The sequence below is a fragment of the Pan troglodytes genome, chromosome 12 (assembly GCF_028858775.2).
Source record: "Pan troglodytes isolate AG18354 chromosome 12, NHGRI_mPanTro3-v2.0_pri, whole genome shotgun sequence".
NCBI lineage: Eukaryota > Metazoa > Chordata > Mammalia > Primates > Hominidae > Pan > Pan troglodytes.
Window position 1 is genome coordinate 92,208,148 of NC_072410.2, and position 24,584 is coordinate 92,232,731.

The 24,584-nt window shown below is 37.5% G+C and overlaps 1 protein-coding gene across 10 annotated transcripts in view; it reads right to left on the reverse strand.

Annotated features, from left to right (window-relative positions):
• Positions 1 to 24,584, reverse strand: part of LCLAT1 (lysocardiolipin acyltransferase 1) — a 195,699-nt gene that overhangs the window by 11,440 nt on the left and 159,675 nt on the right. The gene's annotated exons all lie outside the window — the stretch shown is intronic.

Consider the following 24,584-nt stretch of genomic DNA (forward strand, 5'->3'; position numbering starts at 1 on the left):
TTAATTTTTGTATTTTTAGTAAAGATGGGGTTTCACCATGTTGGCCAGGCTGGTCTCAAACTCCTGACCTTAGGTGATCGGCCCACCTCGGCCTCCCAAAGTGTTGGGATTACAGGCGTGAGCCACCGCGCATGGCCAGATGGTTTAAATTATAAATCTAGATGCTGTCTATTCTGTCATCTGCCTATATGGGGTTTAGAAAACGGGTTTGTTCTGTTTCAGACACTGTGACTATTGGAAAGTTTCATATTTTCATATTTTATAAAGCCAGCACTGTGTTAGAGCAACCACACTCACTTGGGCCCATGGTTGTTTATACCTTGGAAGAATGAAGCACTTGCTTAATATTTCAAATCTTAATTTTTAGTCTCAGAGTGAGGAAATCTTGAGTACTTTATTCATGTTTAAGTAACAGAGGCTTAAAGGCTATAACTGAATTTTACAAATGTAATATCCAGCATGAAGTGTCTCTGAGCACATCAAGCTGAGCCCATGACTATTATAAGAGTCCCAGCTCACTGAGAATGGGAGGGAGCCCAAATCCTTACACATCTGTACGTTTAAAACAAAAGAATGGAAAGAGGCTTTTGTAGTCTCTACATGCATAGTACAGTGAAGAAATCCTGGTTTCCTCATGCCTAAGTATCAGATCCAATTATACAGTTCAATGACAGAATAACACAATTTTTTTAACTCAGTGATCTCATAACAACTAAAATTTTTCTTTCTCCATTCCACAATCAAATATATGCAGACTATATAAACATGTAACTTACTTTATTTATTTATTTATTTTGAGATGGAGTCTCGCTCTGTCCCCTAGGCTGGAGTGCAGTGGCGTGATCTCGGCTCACTGCAACCTCCGCCTCCCGGGTTCAAGCAATTCTCCTGCCTCAGCCTCCCAAGTAGCTGGGACTACAGGCACACACCACTATGCCCAGCTAATTTTTGTGTTTTTAGTAGAGATGGGTTTTACCATGTTGGCCAGGATGGTCTTGATCTCTTGACCTCGTGATCCACCCGCCTCGGCCTCCCAAAGTGCTGAGATTACAGGCGTGAGCCACTGTGCCCGGCGACATGTAACTTATTTATTTATTTTTGTTGTTGTTCATAACAGCTTTAATCATTTTAGACAAAACTTGTAAACAATCCAAATGTTTACCAATATTGTCCTATGTTTCTTTTTTTTTTTTTTTATACTTTTAAGTTTTAGGGTACATGTGCACATTGTGCAGGTTAGTTACATATGTATGCATGTGCCATGCTGGTGTGCTGCACCCACTAACTCGTCATCTAGCATTAGGTATATCTCCCGATGCTATCCCTCCCCCCTCCCACCACCCCACAACAGTCCCCAGAGTGTGATATTCCCCTTCCTGTGTCCATGTGATCTCATTGTTCAGTTCCCACCTATGAGTGAGAATATGCGGTGTTTGGTTTTTTGTTCTTGCGATAGTTTACTGAGAATGATGATTTCCAATTTCATCCATGTCCCTACAAAGGACATGAACTCATCATTTTTTATGGCTGCATAGTATTCCATGGTGACATGTAACTTATTTAAGATTACATTTTAACACCTGCTTTAAAAAAATTAAAATAAAAATCTATTTTCTATTTTCCAGATCTAAATTCATGAATCTAACTGCATGGATTAGAGTTTTGAGTTAAGTAGCTTGTCATCTAAGACGCATTTGAGTTGAAAGGAAATGCTGAGGCTGCTGATTTTGTACATTGTTTTTCAAATTAAAAAGAAAAATTACTCCAAGAAGATAAAACTTGGATTTAGTAACTCAGCAATCATTCACTGTGCCACGTTGACATGGATATGTAACAGTACATAGCTAGTAATAAAGCATGACAGATTGGCACTAGTCAGTACATTCTGAAGAACAGTCTTGAATGGATTGATTCAGATATATTTAGACTAAAAATACCAATAAATAATATACCTTTCAGCTTCAAAATAGAAGGGTATGCATGAAGCACTTAAAACCAACTGGTATTAAGGCTCAAACAGTACCATTTTCTTTGAGTATTAAAATACTATTTTTCCTACTAGGAACATTATTAATTTCCCCTTCTACATAAGTTGAATACTTAAGGAACAAAAGGTGCAGTCAGGCAGCTCTCAGTCCTGCCTTTTACCAGCTCTACGACTTTGGCATGCTCACTATAAGCCTTGGCCGTAAATGGACACAATAGTCCCTACCCTCGTAGGGTTTTGTGAAGAGCAAATGGGATATGGACTTGATGGTGCTTAGAGAAGTGTTGGGCACATACTCTTCACAGGTTGTTCTTGTTGTATCATCATTATTCTTCCTCTAGGTGGGATAATCACCATTACCACTTGATGTGAATTTAGATTTAGGTTGCTATCCTTTACCTTCCTTCTTTCTCCTTGTCCTTTGAGAGAGATGAAGTCTGTTATAGGGCATGATGTGGTTTATTCTCAACATGCAGTCCACTCCTCTCCCATAGCATAGAGGGAGAAGCAACTGTTTAGAGGACTGACTCTGGCTCTGAGCCCTATTATGTCTGGCATATATTCCTCTCCATCCCTACTAACTCACTCCTTAGACATTTTAAGCGAAGCGTAGACATTAAGTTGTCCCATGGCATTCAGAATTGGAAGTTGATGATCTGTGCTCTAGGATCACTGGCCACCTGTCCCATCTTTTGTTGTTGTTGTTTTTTATTAAGTCAAGGATAGTACTCAATCTTTTTCTAAATAAGAACCATTTTGAGCTTGAAAGTTAACCTTCAGCTGGAAAGTTAAAACTAAAAATGGTATACTTGTGAACAGTCTTGCTTATTCAATTTCAATTTGATTCTTTACAGATATTTTTAGAGACACCTATTTTCACATTTCTATCCTAAATCTGTTGCACTGTTTGTGTTTTGTATAAATGGTGAATCTTTTCAGTGCTGTTTATCTCTCCCAATGAATACTGGTTCTCTGGATCTTCAAAACAAGTTTAATTTTCCAGATAGAATAAAAATATGTCAACATGTTCCAAAATTTGACTTTAATACATTAATAGATCACTGAAAATCTGAATAACAGTATGCACTTGCTGAGGCTGGAGTTAAAAAAGCAATGTGAAATTTAAATCACAGCTCTTGGAACTCTCATATATAAAAAAATGAATAGCCCCAAGTGCCTAGCTATTAACAGTACTTATCTACTATGTCTATATTTTACTGATAATTTCTACAATTTAAAACCGTGGAAAGTCAAGGCTGAGTACATGTTAATTTCAAGCCTCTTCAGTGAAAACATCAGAAATTTGCAAGGAATATTTTTCACACAATGCATTAAAAATAAAAGGAAAAGTAACTTGGCTACTATACTGAGCTTCCTAGCAAGTGTGATAAACATTGACCTCTACTGGATCTGGCAACATCTTGATACTTCAAGGGCATCATATAAATTATAATCACACTGGCCCTTCAGCACCCTGAATATTTCCTTTGTGAGAGATGCCAAGTGTGGTGTAGGGCATGCTGTGGTTTATTTTCTAACATTCAGTCTACTCCTCTCCCATAGCACAGAAACATAGCCTTCAGGATACTGACCTGAGCTAAACATGGCAACCCTATATCCGTTACTGGGGACTGGTTCAGGAATAAGTTCACTACTCAATTCAGGACAATGAGATATGAGAGGAGTATGTCTGGGGCTTCTAGAGAAAGTTGTCTTGCTCCCAAGAGAAAGCCCTAAGAAAACCACATACAGAAAGCCACAAGAAAACCACATAACAGCTGACACCATAGAGGTCAGAATGGAGACAGAAGGTACCAGGACCTAGCTCAGATGGCTGGGTGCCAAAATCTAACCTTTAAACATACCCTATTGCTAAAATTGTGGCTGTGTCAATGCATTTCCTTACCTTTCAACCTGGTTTAAATCAGGTTTTTGGCTATAAGTAGTTAAAGTACGCTAACTGATACAGTATCAACTGGTGGGAGTTAATCATCGATTACAACTTACAGGAGAAATTTTGGCATTTTCTGTTTTTGAACAGGCTATTTCTTTTGAGTGTTCTATTTACCATCTACTGTTACCCTAACAGCATGCAAATCTCTGACTGATATATATGTGGACCCTAAGGAAGCATTTCTCCATATCACCTTAAAGATTCATACTTTATTTCAAAGTACATTTTGGCTCATATGAGGTCAAGTCCCTTTTAGGTGACTCAATGCCATTCATCCTAAAAAGCCAATGCTGAGAAATGGACTTCTCTCAAGTGAAGAGTCAGGGTTCATAAAAAACTACAGATAGTCCTACATGTGGGCCTTCAAGATTATTTGAAAAAAGTAGAAGGCTGTTTTCTCTGTGCTTCATATTTAGACATAAAATTTTATATTAGCATTATCACTTACTTTTTTCATGTGATACTTTCTCTGAATTCAAAAAATATTTCCCTTATTACAAAAGGTAATAGAAGTTACTATAGATAAATGAAGAAAACGCAAGTTAAGTCTATAGAAGAAAAAAACTGGAATCATACCAACTGATTTCCGTTAGGTATACATCCTTCCATTTGTTTTTTCCTCCCCAAAGTTCAGGTGATACTTATACACATAAAACACCTATGGAAATGGATATTGTTATAGACAATTGTATCCTCAAAATTCATATGTTGATGCCCTAACCCCCAATGTGACTATACTTGGAGATAAGCCTTTAAAGAGGTAATTAAGATTAAATGAGGCAAAAAAGGTGAGGCCCTGATCCAGTATGACTGGAGTCCTCATAAGAAGAGGAGGGGACACTAGGAATGTTCATGACAAAGAATATCACGTGAGGACACAGTGAGGAAGTGGCCATCTGCGAGCCATGAAGGAGAGGCTTCAGGAAAAGCTGACCTTGCCAACACATGATCTTGGTCTTCTGGCCTCCAGAACAGTGAGGAACTAAATTCCTTTTGTTTACGTCACTCAGTCTCAGTCTGTGTTATCTTGTTATGGCCTCTCTAGCAGACAAATACGTACATAACATATACCTTAAAAAAAAAGATCTAGAAATGGAACCATACTGTAATACTGTTGTATAATTTATTTTTCATGCATCTTTCCATCGATGCTGTTAACGACTTTCTAAAACATGTTATAGATGCACAATATTTGATGATATAGACATCACATTAAAAAAAGTTTTCATATTTCTAAGTTTTTTCCACAAAAATCACATTTAAATAGATACCTTCATAACCTTAACTAAAAAGGAAATGAACACCTTAATAGGCTTTAGCTACATATCGGAAACTGACCAGAAACATCAATTTAAATGCACACCAAAAATGTATAATAGTGCTTTCCTTTTCACACTTTTACTAATGCTTGGTATTGTAATTTTAAGAAAATTGCCCAAGTATATAATTTTTTTTTTTTTTTTGAGATGGAGTTTTGCTCTTGTTGCCCAGGCTGGAGTGCAATGGCGCGATCTCAGCTCACTGCAACTTCCACTTCCCGGGTTCAAGCGATTCTCCTGCCTCAGCCTCCCGAGTGGCTGGGATTACAGGTGCCCACCACCATGCCCGGCTAATTTTTGTATTTTTAGTAGAGACAGGGTTTCACCACGTTGGCTAGGCTGGTCTCGAACTCCAGACCTCAGGTGATCCACCTGCCTCAGCCTCCCAAAGTGCTGAGATTACAGGGGTGAGCCACCATGCTCAGCCTCATTTTGTATTTTTATGTCTTTGATGAGAAAAAATAAGTTTATTGGAAAAACACTGTGGTAATATAATTTATCTGTCATCTTCTTATGACTTTGCAAGAGTTCTTTACCCTCTACCATAAATAGAGTAAATGTTTTCTACATACTAATTTTGCCATATAGCCACTCTTGAGTTTACTTTGTTGGATTTGCTCCTCTGTAAATGCAGCTTCATTTTCTTTATCCATTTTCTATAAGTTGTTTGTCTCTATCTAGTCAATTTGCAAAGTCTCTTCTTTATCACAGATTATTAGTCCTCTGTACACTGTGTTGCAAGTATTTTTATAAATCCATTATCTATCTATTGACTTCATGGCATCTTTTCCAACCCATGTGTGTGTCTAGTCAAGAAAATTTCTGTTATAGCTTCTGGATTCCTAGTTTTGTCTGTCAGTCCCTAATATACATGTATCCTATATTTCTCTGAAAGATGAAATACGTTTTTTTCTTTTAGCTTTATAATCCAGCTTTACTTTCTTTCAAATAGATATCAGTTTTTCAAGCAAAACAACTCCTCGTTTCTCCTTGTACTGAAATACCAACTTGGTATTTCAATTATGGCACCGATCTCCTTTCTTCTTGTATTAAAATACCAACTTGGTCATTTATTAAATTCTCACATATATAGATATCTAGTTTCCCTTCTCTCTTCTGCTCCACTGATCTGTGAGTATTCTTGCTTCAAGATCACACTGTTTTCCTTAGTGACTCAATATCTGGTAAAGCAAGTGTGCCTCTGTATTCTTTTTCAAACTATACTTGGCTTCTCCTGGAACAACTGTTTTGCAATACAAACTTGAGGAGCATTTAATTCAATTCCAAAACAAATACCTTATATCCCTCCCAAAAAACCTGTCCTGCAATTGCATTTGCATTACATTTACATAACAGTTTTGGAAGAATTGGCAATTTTATATCCTCTTCTCATCCAAGAAAATGGTATGCTTTTTCTTTCCTTTTGCTCAAATCTTATTTTATGTCTTCTAATAAATTTCAGTTTTCTTCACATAGCTTCTGTGTTTTTTAAAAAATTTATTCCTAAACAATTTCATAATTATCACATAATTGTGAATAGAACATAATTGTGAATACAACATGTGTTTCTATTTCTGTTTTTAGGTAATCACTGCTAGAATAGGGACAACTCTATTGTTGTATATATATAGCCAACTTACAAATTTTTTTTATTGTAATTGAAATTTTACTAGACTTTTTGACCTTATAGATTGCAGCAAAAACAGTTTTATGGTCAATTTTCCAGTCTTTTGGTAGTTTTATTGCTTTCATTAACATTTACTTAAAGTTTTGAATTTAAAATGAGAGTTTTAAAATGAGATCTTTAGCATATAAGATGCTGACTGCTGAGTTTTGGTAAAAATCATATTAAAGTAGTTAACTTCTATTTTATTTTCTTAGTGTTTATTAGGAATGGCTTGACTTTATCAAATATCTTTTCAGCATCTAAGAGTAGAATTTTTTTTTAAAGAAAATATTAGTCAAAGACCTGTATGAACCAGTCTTTGTAGTTAAAAGGAAAAAAGAAAGAAATCCAAAGAGAAATTGAAAAATAATAAAATTATAGTGTAGGCTTCACTACTTCTACCATAACTGAACAACTCCAGTAGATAAAAACTAGTTAAATAAAGGAACTGAATAGCTATTGATAAATGTGACTTAATAGATTTATACAGACCTGTGAGAAAACATTTTAAATGGTCAATTTTTAAGGCATCGTAAGTCTAAGTACGGGCAGCCAGCCTGCGAACATAACAAACTGCATGGCTCATGCACCTAGAAGGTCACAAAATAAGGAAACAGAATGTAGAGGAGGGGTCAGCCTCTAAAAGCGAAGAAAGTTTCGTTATTGGGAAATCGAAACTTAAGTGGGGAAGGGGACCAGGGTATAACCTTATAAGGCGGATAATGAGACTTAGGTGACATCAGAGAAGACTGTAACCCCAGAGTACTCGACCAATGGGGAACTGGAGGAGGGACTTGTGTGCTAGGAGATAAATTATCTGTTGTAGCTGGCCTGGGTGTGCCTGCCCACCAGACACCTGATCTTGCAAGATCGCTATTAAAATAAGTCTCACTTTTGCTGTTCTTTGTGCCTCTAAGTCCATTCTTTGGGTTTGGATGGGTGAGTGTGTTTCTCACAGACCCATTTGATACTCAAAAATATTTTAAAGGTATTAGTAACCAGGAGCATTTATAAAAAATCTGATTACTTACCTAGTGGCAAGACAATTTAAACACACTTTGTAAAAACTGAGACTTTATGATGCACATTCTCACATCAAGATTCCATAAAAATAAAAAATAAAATATTCCTCTTTTTAAAAAAAGTTTAGATAACCCATGGATAAAACATAAAATCAAAAGGAAAATTACGAATTATCTAAAAAGGAATGAAAAAGAGAATCTATAGGATACAATGAAGACTGCAATAAAAAGAAAAATTTATGACCTTACATGCTTCATTACTAAAGAGGAAAACTGAAAAAGAGAAACTACTCATATTGAAAATTAGAGGGAGAAAAAAAAGAATACAAATGGAAAGAGAGAAAATTACTAAAGATAAAAAGCAGTACTTAATATAATAAAACTAAAAAATAAATGCAGAAATTAGTTATTTGACGAGATGAATAAGATACTTAAACCCTATGGATCTGACTGAGGCGAAAAAGCATAAGTATTTAAGATTACATACAGTAAACTAAAATCATAAATACAGAAGAGCTTAAAGGATTACGAAAACATGAATCTACATACGTGATCAAATCACAAAGACTTGTATACAACATATATACATGTGTAAATTCATGTACTCATAATCCTTTACATTCATATACCTTCTTTGTTTTCATTATCATTTTTGAGACACGACATTCAAAATTCAATGTGAAAACAAGAGCAGTAACAAAGTATATTTTATCTTACTGTTGGGCTCAACAAATTTGTTTACAAGTTGCCAAAACCCCTGCAAATGAAACAACAAAAGCCTAAAAGAGGCATGAGCATGTGCATAATCTACTAATTTGCTGGTCTTTGAAATAAATGAGACCAGAAACAGCATATTATTATAGTTTCTATGTTCTGATGTTAGGATTGAAGATGATTAATGAAGCACGTGGCTATTACTATTTATTGAGTGCCTCTGATGTGCCAGGCATTATTCATGCCACAAATTATCTACAGAGCACTCACGGTGCCAGTCACAGCTGTAGTCATCTGGGGTACATGGGTGAACAGAAAAAGAAATGCTTGCCCTTACAGTTTATCAGTGCACACAGTCACTTTTAAGTATCGTAAGAGCCCTTGAGAAATTATCTTTTATACTTGCAGAAACTGAGCCACAGAGAAGTCATTTGTTGAAGATCAGTTAGTGGTCAGTTATGTATGGACTCTAAAGCCTTTCCACTATGCTACTTTACTTTCTAAAAATGGCATATTAAGAACAGGAGCTACAGAGTCAGACTGACCTGGTTTTGTACCCATCAAAACTATAGCAGACTGTTTAAATTCTTGTAAATCTACAAAATATATAACAATACAGATTAACCCTGTAAAAATATGCCCCAATATAAAGTCTAATGTTATTAATCTCCCTACCATCTTTCTGTGTGATTTTGCATATAACAGAGTTTACTACAATTTCTTTCTTTTCTCCATTGAGAGGAAAAGTAAATTTGGCTGAAGATGGGATATTATCAGTGAGGTAGGGGGCAAGCTGCTGTCTTCAGAAGTAAGACAACTAGAGAGTAGAAGGTGAATGTCTCTGGTAAGTTACAGATAGCAGTTTTGTCTTTTCCATGGCCCTGGTTGTAATAGCTCTCATTTCATTTCTAACTGAGCTTATTTGGATCTTCTCTCTTCATTTTTTGGTTAATCTCACTAATGGTCTATCAATTTTATTTAACTTTGCAAATAGCCAGCTTTTTGTTTCATTTATCTTTTGTATTTTGTGTTGTTTCAATTTCATTTAGTTCTCCTCTGATCTTGGTTCTTTTCTTCTGCTGGGTTTGAGTTTGGTTCTTGTTTCTGTAGTTCTTTGAGGTGTGACCTTAGATTGTCTGTGCTCTTTCAGACTTTTTGATATAGGCATTTAATGCTATGAACTTTCCTCTTAGCACTGCTTTTGTTGTATCCCAGAGGTTTTGATAGGTTGTATCACTATTATCATTCAGTTCAAATAATTTTCTAATTTCCATCTTCATTTCATTGTTGACCTGATCATTTAATGTCCATGTATTTGCATGGTTTTAAGGGTTCCTTTTGGAGTTGATTTCCAGTTTTATTCTGTTGTGGTCTGAGAGAGTACTGGATATAATTTCAATTTTCTCGAATTTATTGGGACTTGTGGCCTATCATATGGTCTATCTTGGAGAATGTTCCAGGTACTGATGAATAGAATGTATATTCTGCAGTTGTTGGGTAGAATGTTCTGTAAATATCTGTTAAGTCCATTTGTTCTAGGGTATAATTTAAGTCCACTGTTTCTTTGTTGACTTTCTGTCTTGATGACCTGTCTAGTCTGGTCAGTGGAGTACAGAAGTCCCCCACTATTATTGTGTTGCCATCTATCTCATTCTTAGGTCTAGTAGTAATTGTTTTACAAATTTGGGAGCTCCAGTGTTAGATGCATACATATTTAGGATTGTGATAGTTTAATGTTGGACCAGTCCTTTTGTCATCATATAATGTCCCTCACTGTCTTTTTTAACTGCTGTTGCTTTAAAGTTTGTTTTGTCTAATATAGGAATAGCTACTCCTGCTCACTTTTGGTGTCCATGTGCATGGAGTATCTTTCCCACCCCTTTACCTTAAGTTTATGTGAGTCCTTATTTGTTAGGTGAGTCTCTTGAAGACAGCGGATACTTGGTTGGTGAATTGTTATCCATTCTGCCATTCTGTATTTTTTAAGTGGAGCATTTAGGCCATTTACATTCAATGTTAGTACTGAGATGTGAAGTACTATTCTATTCATTGTGCTAGTTGTTGCCTGAATACCTTTTTTGTTTTCTTCATTGTGTTATTGTTTTATAGGTCCTGTGAGATTATGCTTTAAGGAGGTTCTATTTTGGTGTATTTTGAGGATTTTTTCAAGATTTAGAGCTCCTTTTAGCAGTTCTTGTAGTGCTGGCTTGGTAATGGCAAATTCTCTCAGCATTTGTTTGTCTGAAAAAGACTGTATCTTTCCTTCAGTTATGAAGCTTCTTAGTTTCGCTGGATACAAAATTCTTGGCTGGTAATTGTTTTAAGAAGGCTAAAGATGGGACCCTAATCCCTTTTAGCTTGCTGGGTTTCTGGTGAGAAATCTGCTGTTAATCTGATAGGTTTTCTTTTACAGGTTGGTTTCCTGATGCGTTTGCCTTACAGCTCTTAAGATTCTTTCCTTCATCTTGACTTTAGATAACCTGATGACTATGTGCCTAGGCGATGATCTTTTTGCAATGAATTTCCCAAGTGTTCTTTGAGCTTTTTGTATTTGGATGTCTGGATCTCTAGCAAGGCCAGGGAAGTTTTCCTTGATTATTCCCTCAAATATGTTTTCCAAACTTTTAGATTTCCCTTCCTTGGGAAAACCAATTTTTCTTAGGTTTTGTTGTTTAACATAATCCCAAACTTCTGGGATGCTTTGTTGTTGTTTTTTTCCCCCCATTCTTTTTCCTTTGTCTTTGTTGGACTGGGTTATTTCGAAAGCCTTGTCTGAGCTCTGAAGTTCTTTCTTCTACCTGTTTGATTCTATTGCTGAGACTTTCCAGTGTACTATGCATTTCTCTAAGCGTGTCCATTTCCAGAAGTTGTTTTTTATCTATGCTATCTATTTCTGTGGATGGTTTTCTGTCCATATCCTGTAACATTAAAAAAATTTCTTAGGGCCAGGTGTGGTGGCTCATGCCCGTAATCCCAGCACTTCGGGAGGCCAAGGCGGGCGGATCACAAGGTCAGGAGATCGAGACCATCCTGGCTAATAAGGTGAAACCCTGTCTCTACTAAAAAATACAAAAAATTAGCTGGGCGTGGTGGCAGGCGCCTGTAGTCCCAGCTACTCGGGAGGCTGAGGCAGGAGAATGGCATGAACCCAGGAGGCGGAGCTTGCAGTGAGCACAGAGCGCGCCACTGCACTCTAGCCTGGGCAACAGAGTGAGACTCCGTCTCAAAAAAAAAAAAAAAAATTCTTTGAATTGGTATTCACCTTTCTCTGGTGCCTCCTTGAATAGCTTAATAGTCGACCTTCTGAATTCTTTTACAGGCAATTCAGAGATTTTGCCTTGGTTTTGATCCATTACTGGTGAGCTAAGGTGATCTTCTGGGGCTCTTAAAGAACCTTCTTTTGTCATATTACCAGAATAGTTTTTCTGGCTCCTTCTCATTTGGATAGACTATGCCAGAGGAAAGATTGGGGGCTCAAGAGCTGCTGTTCAGATTCTTTTGTCCCATGGGGTGCTCCCTTGATGTGGTGCTCTCCCCCTTCCCCTAGAGATGAGGCTTCCTGAGAGCTGAACTGCAGTGACTGTTATTTCTTTTCTGGGTCTAGCCATCCAGCGGAGCTACCAGGCTTCCGGCTGGTTACTGGGGAGTGTTTGCAGAGTTGTGTGATGTAATCCATTTTCAAGTGTCTCAGTTGTGGATACCAGCACCTGCTCTGGTGGAGGTACTGGGGGAGTGAAGTGGACTCTGTGAGGGTCCTTGGTTGTAGTTTTGTTTAGTGTGCTGTTTTTTGTGTTGGCTGACCTCCAGCCAGGAGGTAGCACTTTCCAGAAAGCGTCAGCTGTGGTGGCATAGGGAGGATACAAGTTTGCCCTAGGGCTGTCTGGATAAGTATTTGGGTTTCTCAGGTGGTAGGAGAGACAATAGAGCTCTCAAGAAATTTATGTCCTTTGTCTTCAGCTATCAGGGCAGGTCTCAGAGAAAGACCATCAAGTGAAGTCAGGGTTAGGCTGGTCTGAGCTCAGGCTCTACTTGGGCAGGGCTTGCTGTGGCTGCTGTGGGGGATGGGGGTGTGGTTCTCAGGCCAATGGACTTATGTTCTCAGGTGGATTATGGCTGCCTCTGCTGTGTCACACAGGTCGCCAGGGAACAGTGACAGGCCTCACCCAGTTCCCATGCAGCCTGAAAGGCTGGTCTCACTCTTGCCATGTCCCCTCAATAGCTCCAGGTTTATTTCCAGGCAGCCGGTGAGCAGGGCTGAGAACCTGCCCCAGGCTACAACCCCCCTCACTGAGAAAGCAAGCAGGGCTTTCAGGTTTTGTACCTCCCAGCCTGCCGCATCTTCTGTGATCATATCTGCACTCCCTGTTCACCATCTTCACCAGATTCTGTCCAGGAAACTTCACATTCCATCAAAGTTGTTACAAAGTTCAGCTGGAAGATTCCTTCTCCCTGTGGTCTTTCCCCAATTCCACTGGCAGTCCTCCCCAAGGACCCCTGTGAGACAAAGTCAGAAATGGCTTCCCTGGGAATGACAGTACCCACAGGGCTCTCCCCACTGCTTCCTCTACCCCTGTATTTTGCTTGGCTCTCTTAAATTCATCTCAGCTCCAGGTAAGGTCAAATCTGTCTCACAAGATCTGGACCTTCAGGTTCCCCTTCTCACACTTTGGTCGCTCACAGTTTTTTGGCTGTCTCACGGAGCCTGCAGTAGCAAGCTGCTTCCATCAAAGGGTCTGTGGATTCTCTCAGCTTTTATGTTTCTGCAGTATTTCTTGGATCAAAAGCCCACGATGTGAGTCTCTACAGGCTGCTCTGTCCATCCAAGTCGGAGCTGAGAGTTAGTTCTGCCTCCTACCCGCCATTTTTTCCCCATCTCTTCTTGTAAGGGCACTAATCTCTTTCATGACGGGCTTTCCTCCAAAGGCCCCACCTTCTAATAAATATGTCACATGGGAGATTGAGGCCTCAATATATGAATTTTGGGGGAACACAAACGTTCACTCCACAGCAACATCAAAACATTCATTGTAGTAGTAACTTTTTGTTTAAATTCAATTAGAACATGAGAGTCAACATCTGGATGAGTAGTTACTGATCCTAAAATTTAAGCAGGGAGAATAACAATACATGAGGGGTAAATAAGGACTTTCAGTGGGTTGAATAGTGTCCTATCAAGATACCTGGCCACCGGAACTTCAGAATGTAACCTTACTTGGAAATAGGATCATAGCAGATTTAAGATAAGGATTGAGATGAGATCATCGTGGATTCAGGTGTCCTCTAAATCCAAAAAAAGTCTTTACATATAGAAATATAGTGAAGACAGAGGCAAAGGTTGGAGTTATGCAGTGACAAGCTAAAGTATCCCAGGAGTTGATAGAAGCTGGAAAAGGCAAGGAAGGATTCTCCCCTAGAGCCATGGGAGGGGTTTGTGGACCTGTCAGCATCTTAATTTTGAATTTCTAGTCTCCAGAACTATAAGAAAATGAATTTTTTATTGTTTTAAGCCACGAAGTTTGTGGTAATATTTTATGGCAGTCTAGAAAACTAATATAGTATTCATTAAGAAATATCTAATGACAAGGATTGCTTTTTTCGTAGTCTTCATTTTTGGGGAAGGAAATTTCTTCTAAAGTTTTATTGTAGTTTTGAATTATAAAGTGGCATATTTTGAGAAGAAGGAAGCATGATCACCCAACTATTATAAATAGCTATATGCAAAATGGAGACTTTTAATTTTCTAAATCTGTCTGAACAGGTGAACTGCAGGTTCCTATGGAAAATAGGTTCCTATGGAGCTGCCATTTTACAGCAGTTACTACAAACTACAGAGATCTGTTCCTTAGTTGAGGAAGAGAGGCTATATGACAGTAGTTCTCAAACTCTAGCGGCCTAAGAATACGTGGGGAATTGAAAATGAAGAGTTCTGGGCTTCATTCCCAAAGACTCTCCCTTAGTTCGTATGGCTGGGATGAGGCAATCTGTATTTTAGCAAGCACTCCAAGAGATTATGATCACATACAGGGGCTGGAAAGGCCACACTGGGAAAATAAATACTGGGTTATGGGGATAGTTCTAAGCAGAGAGGACCATGTCAAGAGCTGGGTTCTGGAATCAGATAAAACCCTAGGTTTTTTTTGCTTAATTCCACTCCTTGCTGATGTATGGCCCTGAGAAACATACATAACCTTGGGGAGGATTAATTGAGATTATCCTTAGTAAGTGATCAATGAATGTTGCCTATTAAAATTATTTTAAAATTTATTTAAGGCAACAACAATTTTAACTTACATGACAGAGTGAATTACTCAATAATAACAGTTAACTACCATAACTTGTGCTCATATAGCAGGAGATTTGTTTAGGGCATTGAAAATAGTTTATTCCCACTTTGGAACCTGGGAGATAAATCTTGCTAGATATGATTCTGGATAACTCTGGGACACGAAATGACTAAGGATTGGGGGGAAAAACTTAAAGGGAAGAAGGCAAAGATAAGCTCTGCTGATACTGCAATTTTGCCTGAAGATCCTGGCGGCTTCTAAGTTTAGCACTCAAAATGAATTCTTGCTGCATTTGGCATGCTCAGCTTATTAATGACAAAGTTATTTACCTGGGCTGGGTTGAATAGTGGCCTTCCTGACCTCTAATTCAGCCCAGTTTTTCAGTTAATCCCAATCCTTTATTCACAAGGAAAACAACCAGAAATTCTTTTAAAAATAGGTGCATGAGTAAAGTATCTTTTTTATTAGCACTAGAATATCTTGTAAAGTTTCATATTTGTAAAAACCTTTATTGGTGGGATAAGATGGAAAGTGAAGGTGGCAAGGAATGCAGACACCTTATAGAGGTTTACTGACTAATGCCAGGGTGAGCTGGAAAGTGGATCTGGTGGTCTGGAGCCTGAATCCGAAAGAGAATGCTATGGTTTTGGTGTTAGAGCCATGTGGGGAAGTAAGTTTCATATTACCATCTTTTCAACACCAGTATTCACTCAGGGCTGTAATTACTAGCGAAATTTTTATCTAGTTCTAGTGTCTATAAGTAGTATATAAAGATACAAGGTTAATGTATAATCAAAACCAGTGGTTCTCAACCTTTTTCCTACTCCTAGCAGCTCACTAGGGCAGAGATGCTCAACCAGGGATTACGTAGGAAGATGTGTTTGAGAAATTACCCAAGTCATTAGGTGTACTATTCTTGGTCTTCTGAATTCCTCATGTCTAAAATAACATTAAGAAGCCATATAGCTCTATTATAGCACTTGTTACCAGACTTGTTACCATCTACATGATAGCACTTGTTACCAGACACCTGGCACTAGAGATTCTAATCACTGCAATAAGGCAAAAACAAAAAAGGGCATACAGATTAAAAAGGAAAAGTAAAACTCTTTATTCACAAACTATGATGTAGAGAATCCTTAGGGGTCTACAAAACTACTAGAACCAGTAACTAGATTTAGCAAGATTACAGGATACAAGTTCATTATTAAATCTATTTCTGGATACTAGTAATGAACAACTGAACACTGAAATTTTATTTTTTTTTTTAACTTTTAGGTTTGGGTATACATGTGAAGGTTTGTTACATAGGTAAACATACGTCATGAGGGTTTGTTGTAAATATTATTTCATCACCCAGGTATGTATGAAGTCCAGTACCCAATAGTTATTATCTCTTCTCCCTCCTCGCACCCTCCCTTGTCAAGTAGACCGCAGTGTCTGCTGTTTCCTTCTTTGGAACACTGAAATTTTAAAAACACCATTTACAATATCAAAGTTATGAAACACTTGTAAATTTTATAAAATATGTGCAAGAATGCAAACTATAAAACATGACTGAGAGAAAGACCCATATAAATGGGAGATATACTATGTTCATAGACTGGAAAATTCAATATTATTAAGATTACATTTCTCTAAAATGCTCTACAGATTCAAAGTAATCCTAATAAAAACTAGTCTGCTTCTGTGTATAAATTAACAAACTGATTCTAAGTTTTATATAGATGTGCAAAGGAACTAGAATAAGAAAACAATTTTGAAAAAGAAAAAGGTGGAGGCTTGGCATTAGCTGCTCATTTCAGGACTTACTATAAAGGTTCAGTAATCGAGACAATATTGTACTGGAGGAAAGTTAGACATACAGATCAACGAAACAGAACAGAGTCTAGAAACAGATGAACACAGAAAATCTTTGTGACCTGGACTAGGCAACAGTTTCTTACATAGGACACTGAAGAGCACAAATCATAAACTGAAAAATTGTACTTTGTCAAAATTAAACACATCTACTCTTCATAAGACAGTATTAAGAAAATAAAAATGCAAGCCACAGATTGGAAGATGTTTGCAAACCAAATATATTATAAATAACTTGTATCTAAGATATATAAAACATTCTTGCAAGCCCATAATAAAGCAACCCAATGTTTTAAATTGGATAAAAAATTGGAATTAACATATCACCAGTGAAGGTATATGAAAGATAAATAAGCCCAGGAAAAGATGCTTAAATTAACACTTTAGTTACTTCAGTTACTATTAGGGAAACATAAACCAAAACCACAATAAGATTCTAATATACATTTACTAGAATGGCTAGGTTAAAAAGGCTAACAATATCAGGTTTTGGTCAGGATGGTGAACAACTGGAACCCTCAAATACTACTAATGGAAATGTAAAACAGTCTACACACTCTGGAAAACCAGAGAATGACAGCATAGGTATGTGCCCAAGAAAATATATGCCCATACAAATTCTTGTATTAATACAAAAATGTTTGTAGCAATTTTATACATAATATCCTAAAATTGTAAATAACCCAGGTGTCTATCAGTCCATGAATGGTTAAAGAAATTGTGGCATATTCCACACAATGCAATACCAATCAGCAATAAAAAGGAATAAACTACAGATTCATGCAGCAATATGGATGAAACTTAACAGCATTATTCTAACTTAAACCAGACACAGATGACCACATACTATATAATTCCATTTATATGAAAATCTAGAAAAGGCAAAACTATGGTGACAGAAAGCACATTAGTGGGTTCCAGGGACCAACGTTCAGGGAAGGGGCCTGACTGCAGAGGTACACAGAAAACCTTTGGGGGTGATGGACATGTTTCATATTTTGACTGTGGGTAGATATGTGGCTCTATACATTTAACAAAACACATCTAACTGTACACTTAAAATGAGTACATTTTACAGCAAGTAAATTCTACCTCTAAAAGCTGTTTTTTTAAGGCATCTCAAATATTTCCCCTAAAAAAATTTAAGTGATATCACAAATCTGTAATATGTGCTATAGTCTAAACAGAGCTTTCTAAAAGGCTGCGTGGATTCCTGTCAAACCAAAATGTTAGAAAACATTATTTAGAGTTTGAAACAAATTTATTCACATGTATGATTTCAATTTTTTTTCTGGTATTAGCATTTTATTTGAAACAGGATGTTTTCCTATTCATTCAAATAAGCATTAACATATCCCACAAGCTTTTCATTATTATTTTGCATCCTTTTTCCTTTCCTGGTTAATGCAAGATATAATTCCCTAATTAAGGGGTCACTTTAAGTGCAAGCTGACATTTAAAAATTTCTAGGACATTAATTTCCTTCAGGGTCACAAATAATAACTATGTTTTCTTGCTACTATCTAGAAAGGAAAAAGGTTGCATCAACATATTTCTGAAGCAGTTACAAATAGTTCAATTAGAATTCACAGAGAAAACAATAAAAATATTAGAAGAAAAGTGACAGACAATGTGTCTTGCAATCAATATTTTAGAAGTATATAGCTCTAATTTATTAGATTACTACAGTAGTAGCAGGGCTTAGGTGTATCAAACAAAACAAACACATACACACACTCTTGCACCCTTCAATTTCTCCTGTAAAACTCAGAGCAAATATTACAATGATAGTGTGGCATCTAATCTGTTTGATTCAGATTTGAAGGATGTATTTTTGCTTTTAATCAATACTATGATTCAGAAACTCAACACATTTGGAAACTGGTTTAAACATCCATTTCAACTTTCTCCTGCTAAGTACTCCCTCCACCAGCAACTAAAATACAACAACAAAAAAACCGTTCACTTACCATTGCAATTCAACAGCAACATTCCCTATCAGCTGTGCACATGGTGTGACAGCTTGTGTCAAAATCACCTTTAAGTAGCTTCTAATGACTCATGCACAGTTCTTATAGATGAAACTGGCCTGGGTAAACTGTGAAGACTAACTCAGTGGAGACCACAACTCTCCCTCTGTCTAGTGCCCTCTACGCATTTCCAAGGTAGGCAAGGGTCTCATTTCAATCCCTTACACAAGCTGATCAATTCACTGATTATACTCCAATGTGAATAGATGTCATAAGTCTTGATCATTCAATCAGTCTTAAGACGTAACTGGCAAGTAATCTGATTTAGTACTCTTGATGTGTTTTTTGCAGTATATAATGTACCTTTCCCAGATAAATTCCTTACCACAGACTCAAAGTGCATAAGCCAAACTAGATTTGAATGCCCAGTTCCTAAGGCTTTATTTCCTTTCACTTTACACATTTACATAAGTCTTATGGCGAAAGACTTTTTGATATGTGGTATCTCTTTTCTCCCAGAAACTTATTTGAGCCTATTAGGCACAAGTTTTGGTGGAAGTATTTAAGTTTTTCGGCAGGGATTGAAGGCTAGTGGGAGTCCTTGGTAAATTCCTGATCACTGGCCAAAAGCAGCTCCTTAGTACTGCTCAACATACATATTTCCTTAGTCCATTCTGTGTCCCAGTTGCTTGGATTTGAGGACTTCATGACTTTGCTTTTCTCAAAAACTTCCAATAACTTCCTCACTATCCTTCATTCTCATCCTATTTCACTGAGAAAATCAATCAAAAGAAATTTGCACAACTCGTACCACCCTATATACTCTCCTACTACTGTGTGAGTTCATACACTTTGCCTTCTTTTTTTCATAAGGAGGATCTGTCCACGCATGTATTTAGGGCCAATCCCTCCACCTATGTCTTCTATCTCACCTGCTCTTGCCTACTCAGGAACAGAGCCCCAGCAATTCCCCTTTAATCAGTCATTCTATCTTGACCATCAACATATTATAACTTCTCCCATCATTCCCTCTTGGCTCACCTCTCCTAGTGACCACTCATCTCTGTGCTCATTACACAGCTAAACTTCCTGAGCTGTCTATACTCACTGTCTTCAATCCTCTTTCATTTCTCTCTTGAACCCATGCCAATGAAGCTTCTGCCCTCATCATTCCACCAGAACTGTCCTCGGTGACCTTTATATACCAAATCCAATGCCTCCCTCCCTCTTGGCTTCCTGGTCACCTTACTCTCTTGGCTTTTCCCCAACTTCACAGGCCACTCTGAAGTCTTCTTTGTGGATGGCCTGGTTCTCCGATCCCTAATATTGTACTGCCTACTATTAACTAGGCTGGGATCTTACTCTTCTCCATCCACACTCATTCCTTAGGTGATCTCTTTCAGTCTTGCAGCTTTAAATATCATATGTGGTCATGCCTACCAAATGTGTATCTCCTGCTTCTCTCCTTTCTAGACTCACATATTTACTAATTTCATAACTCCCTATGGATATCTAATAAGTAGCTCAAACTTAACATGGCTTAAATGGAACTGCTTTTTGGCCTTTCCCCCAAAACCTGTACTGACCACAGTCTTTGTTGCAGTTAAAAGGCAAAACTGCCTTTCCTTCAATTGAGGCCAAGAACCTTGCAGTCACACTAGTTCCCTCTCATTTTCTTATACTCCACACCTGACCCATCAAAAAATCCTATTGCTTCCACCTTAAAATATATCTAGAATCCAGCCATTTTTTGCAATCTCACTAATTTTACCTCACTCTCCACTTCTCTTTCCTGGATTATTACAAATACCTTTCTAATTGGTTTCTCTGTTTGCCCACCTGCCCGACCTACAGATTTTTCTTAACATTACAGCCAGAGTAATCCTTTAATAATGTTAGTCACAATCTTATAACCCCTCCCCCTTCACCCCTTCTCCCCAGTGGCTGCCCATCTCAGAGAGAATACCAAACTCCCATGGTGGCCTATCTGGCAAACATTTACCTTTCTGCCCTCATTCTCTGCTACTGCACATGTGACTTGATCTGGTCTAGCCACACTGAGTCTCTTGTTCTTCTTTGAACACACTAGGCACATTCTCATCTCAGGCACGTTATTGTTCCTTCTACTAGGGATCCTCTTCCCCCAAATTCCTCTTTTCAGGGGAGCCCTGACTACCCTACTTCAGTCTTCCCTCTTCCTTGATTTATTTTCTCTGTAAGCCCCATCATCTGACATACTATAAATTTTACGTACTTAAATTTTTGTTTATTTTATTCATTGGTATATTCCTGTGCTGCTTCAGTGAGCTCAGGAAATATATAAATTGAATAAGCAGAAAAGGGGAAACTGAGCTGAGCTTCTGTCTCTGGGGTACTTCTTGGCAGAGAGCCTAAGAATAGAGCCTTCCCTAACAGCCTGCAGTAGAAAGGTGCATTATGAGAGACTGTCGCTGGAAAGTAATTGTGATTAATGATCCCTCAGACCATAGCAGAGAAGGCAGACAGGAATTTGTGCTTCTGTTCTGGACATGAGACATTCTTTGCCAAGCCTTAGATACTCTGTAGTTCTGCTACTCGCTATCTGTGCAATCACTATATTATTGTTAAAGCACTGGGGTTCTTCATGAGTTGTCAGGCAAGCTGAGATAATAATGTTTCAGAGGATATACTGGGAAGTCAAGGTCACATGTATGTGGTGTTAACAGTAGGTCAAGGGCACTAAATGACCAACATCTGAATAGGCACAGGGCGCCACAAGGACAGGAAGCTAGAGACCTCTTGAATGATGATAGGTGCCTTTTATAGGTTTAAGGAGCTTATGTTAGTTTGATATGCTCCTCTCTCCCTCTCCCTTCAAACCCTGATATAAATACTCTTTAGTTATGGCATATTTGACGATGTTAAACATATAGTGTTGTTTTTAAACTGAAATTCTTTCCTGACATTCTGGAATGCAATCCCCTGTGCTTGCTTCATTTTCTCTATGATAACAACAGAAACTTCATTAAACATTCCCGAATATAGCCTCTTCATTAATTAAGGTATTACTGTAGAAGTATTTGTTTCCTAATCAACTCTCAAGACTGTGTCTTTAAATAGAACCACCGACCTCCTCACAGAAAGTCTTTTCCTCACAGAAAAGAAAGCTTCATTTTCTACTGTGCTATTTTTTTTCTTTCTATCCATAGGACACATGGGAGTCCCACTAGCTTGAAACAAATTTCACAGAGCTGGCATTTCCATCAGTGCAGACACGGCTCTGAAAACAGTAATTGCTGCCTTATGGGCATGATACGCCCATTTCTACTCTGACCTCCTCCCAGGAGAAACTCTTCTGCAAATGACCACAGTACTTCACTTGAGTTCTGCGTCATCCTCCTCCTATTAGTTCAAGTGGTCTGCTAAGCGGTTCATGAACCACTTCCCCCAGCTGACCCAGATGAAGTAAGCTCTTCTTTGCTGCTATGCCCAGAGCCCAGACCAGTTAAGAATCTCAGCCTGACTTGGCCTGTTATCCCTCAGCTTCCAGTCCTGACTCCAAGGTACCTTCTTTCTGTAAGTCTTCAGCCTACTGACTCAGGGTCCTACCATACACACCACTGTCTTCTGAGAACAGCACGCATGGGGCAGAGCAGAGTCAGGGGGAGAGAGAGAACAGTTAACAACTCTGAGAAACCTGAAAATAAAGAGGATATGGCTGGAAATGGGACCTCAGAAAGTTCCACATGCTAGAATGCCTTTCCTTTTGCTTTCATGGCACTCTCTTTCACCCTCAACTGAAAGTGTGAGTGTATACACACACACTCTCTGTTCTCTGGGATTTCCTAAAACTGGAGCTAAATTATAATTAGGACAAATTATATAGTTTATTTTCAGGAATTTTTGGTTGCAGCAAATTAGAATATATGCTTTGGTTTCATAGAATTAATTCATGTAGCTTTATCATGTTCACATACAGCAATGCAAACTTTCTCATGCACATATAATGAAGCAGGAAGGACTATAAAAGGACCGAAAAGAAGAAAAAATGGACAAAAAGGCCAGAAGAAAAATGCTAATGAGTCTGTTGACTACTGATAGGAAAAAAAAAAAAAAAAAGCTAAAAGTAGAAGAGCAGGTGGTGAAGCCAGAATTTAACAAATTAAGGGAGGAATATTGGGGGAAAGATGATCAAGGAAGAAGTGAAAAAAAAAAACAAAATTAAACTCAGTGTTTGGTATCTATTACATGGCCAGCATTTAAAAAACTGAAGAAAAGTACAAGGATGGTAACAGGTGAGGAAATAATAACAGTTAAGTCCAAGAAATTTTTTAAAAAGTTATATTCATGTCCGTGGAGGCCCTAATTCAGAATATATATCTATGATTTACTTGTTTTTAATAACACTGAACTTCTGGTAAAACAGAAAAGACATTAAATGTGTTGGACCAACCAGCTGGAATGAAAATTGATTCCCAAACCCAAGTAACACAAGAATGTACTAACTCTAAGCTCCAACATTATAATATAAAACAGAATCCATATTGTTTTTAATGACAGCCTGTTACAGCACTTGCGATACTCTTGAATTTAGCAGAGTGACATCAGACCTAGGCTTACATAACTATTCAAACAACAAGGTCTTAAATACCTGAGAGATCTGTGAATATAAAGATGATCTTAATATTCACAATCCTCTGGTGTTAAAAACAATTTCCACCAGAACTTGATACACAAGTGGATAAATCATATTAAATTAAATCAGTCTGTACTTATGGAGCTATCTTAATCAGAAGGAGATTTAATGAAAAGCGTTAGCTTAGATGAATACTCTAATTATTATAGGCTAATATTTGTCCACAAAAAGAATTTGTTTCAGGATTAGACAGAGACCATGAGAAGCCAGAGGCATCAATTCAATAATGGAATGCCTAATTAAATGATAATGAAATCCTAATTATAATGTATTGCTTTGCCCTGCATATAATTTATTTAGCACATTGCTTTTCACAGGGTTTATTAAGGAAACCTAAAAAAAAAAATGCAATTACTAAAGAAGGAACGAAAAAATTAGTAAACTAAAACCTTTTAAGAAATAGAGGAAGTAATATGTGACAAAGTCTAGTTATTAAAAAAATGCAGGGGGTATGGCTATGTTCAATTTGTACATGTAGAAACTGCATATTTGTCCTATATCCTTCAAAAATCGGTCATTGCCTTTATGTGCTTATGTTAAGACATGCATTCATCACATCAAAAGTATCAATAAAGAGTTTAGTAATTGCTCACTAAATCATGCTTATGATAATGATTTTAAGTCCTGTGCTAGCTACAGCTACCATGGGAGATTTAAAGACATGGAAGCAATCCTTGCCTTTTAGAAGTTTATAATCTAGTTGAAGTACAAGATATAAACATGTGAAAAGTTAAGTAATAACACAGGAAACGAATACAAGTTAATATAAAATTTTAAGAGAAGTGAGGTGAGTGTAGTAGAGAATGAACACTCTGAGTTCAAAGGAGGACAGGATCACTGTGGGCTGAAATGCCTAAACAGTTATGCACACAAAAAGGCTATCCTGGTATAACACATGCATAAACTAGTTCCTTGAGATTTAGAAGAAACTGGGTCTTCACTATGGAAAATACATTCTAAAAGAATCAAGTGGTTGTGGAAAAACAAGTATCAGAATAGAGTTCAAAGCCATTCTCATGAATATATGGGGACTTAATATATGATAAAGGTAACATCACAAATCAATGGAGAATAACAGATTAAGTACACAGTGTTGGAGAAAAATAAAACGAGATCCTCACACCAAACAACAC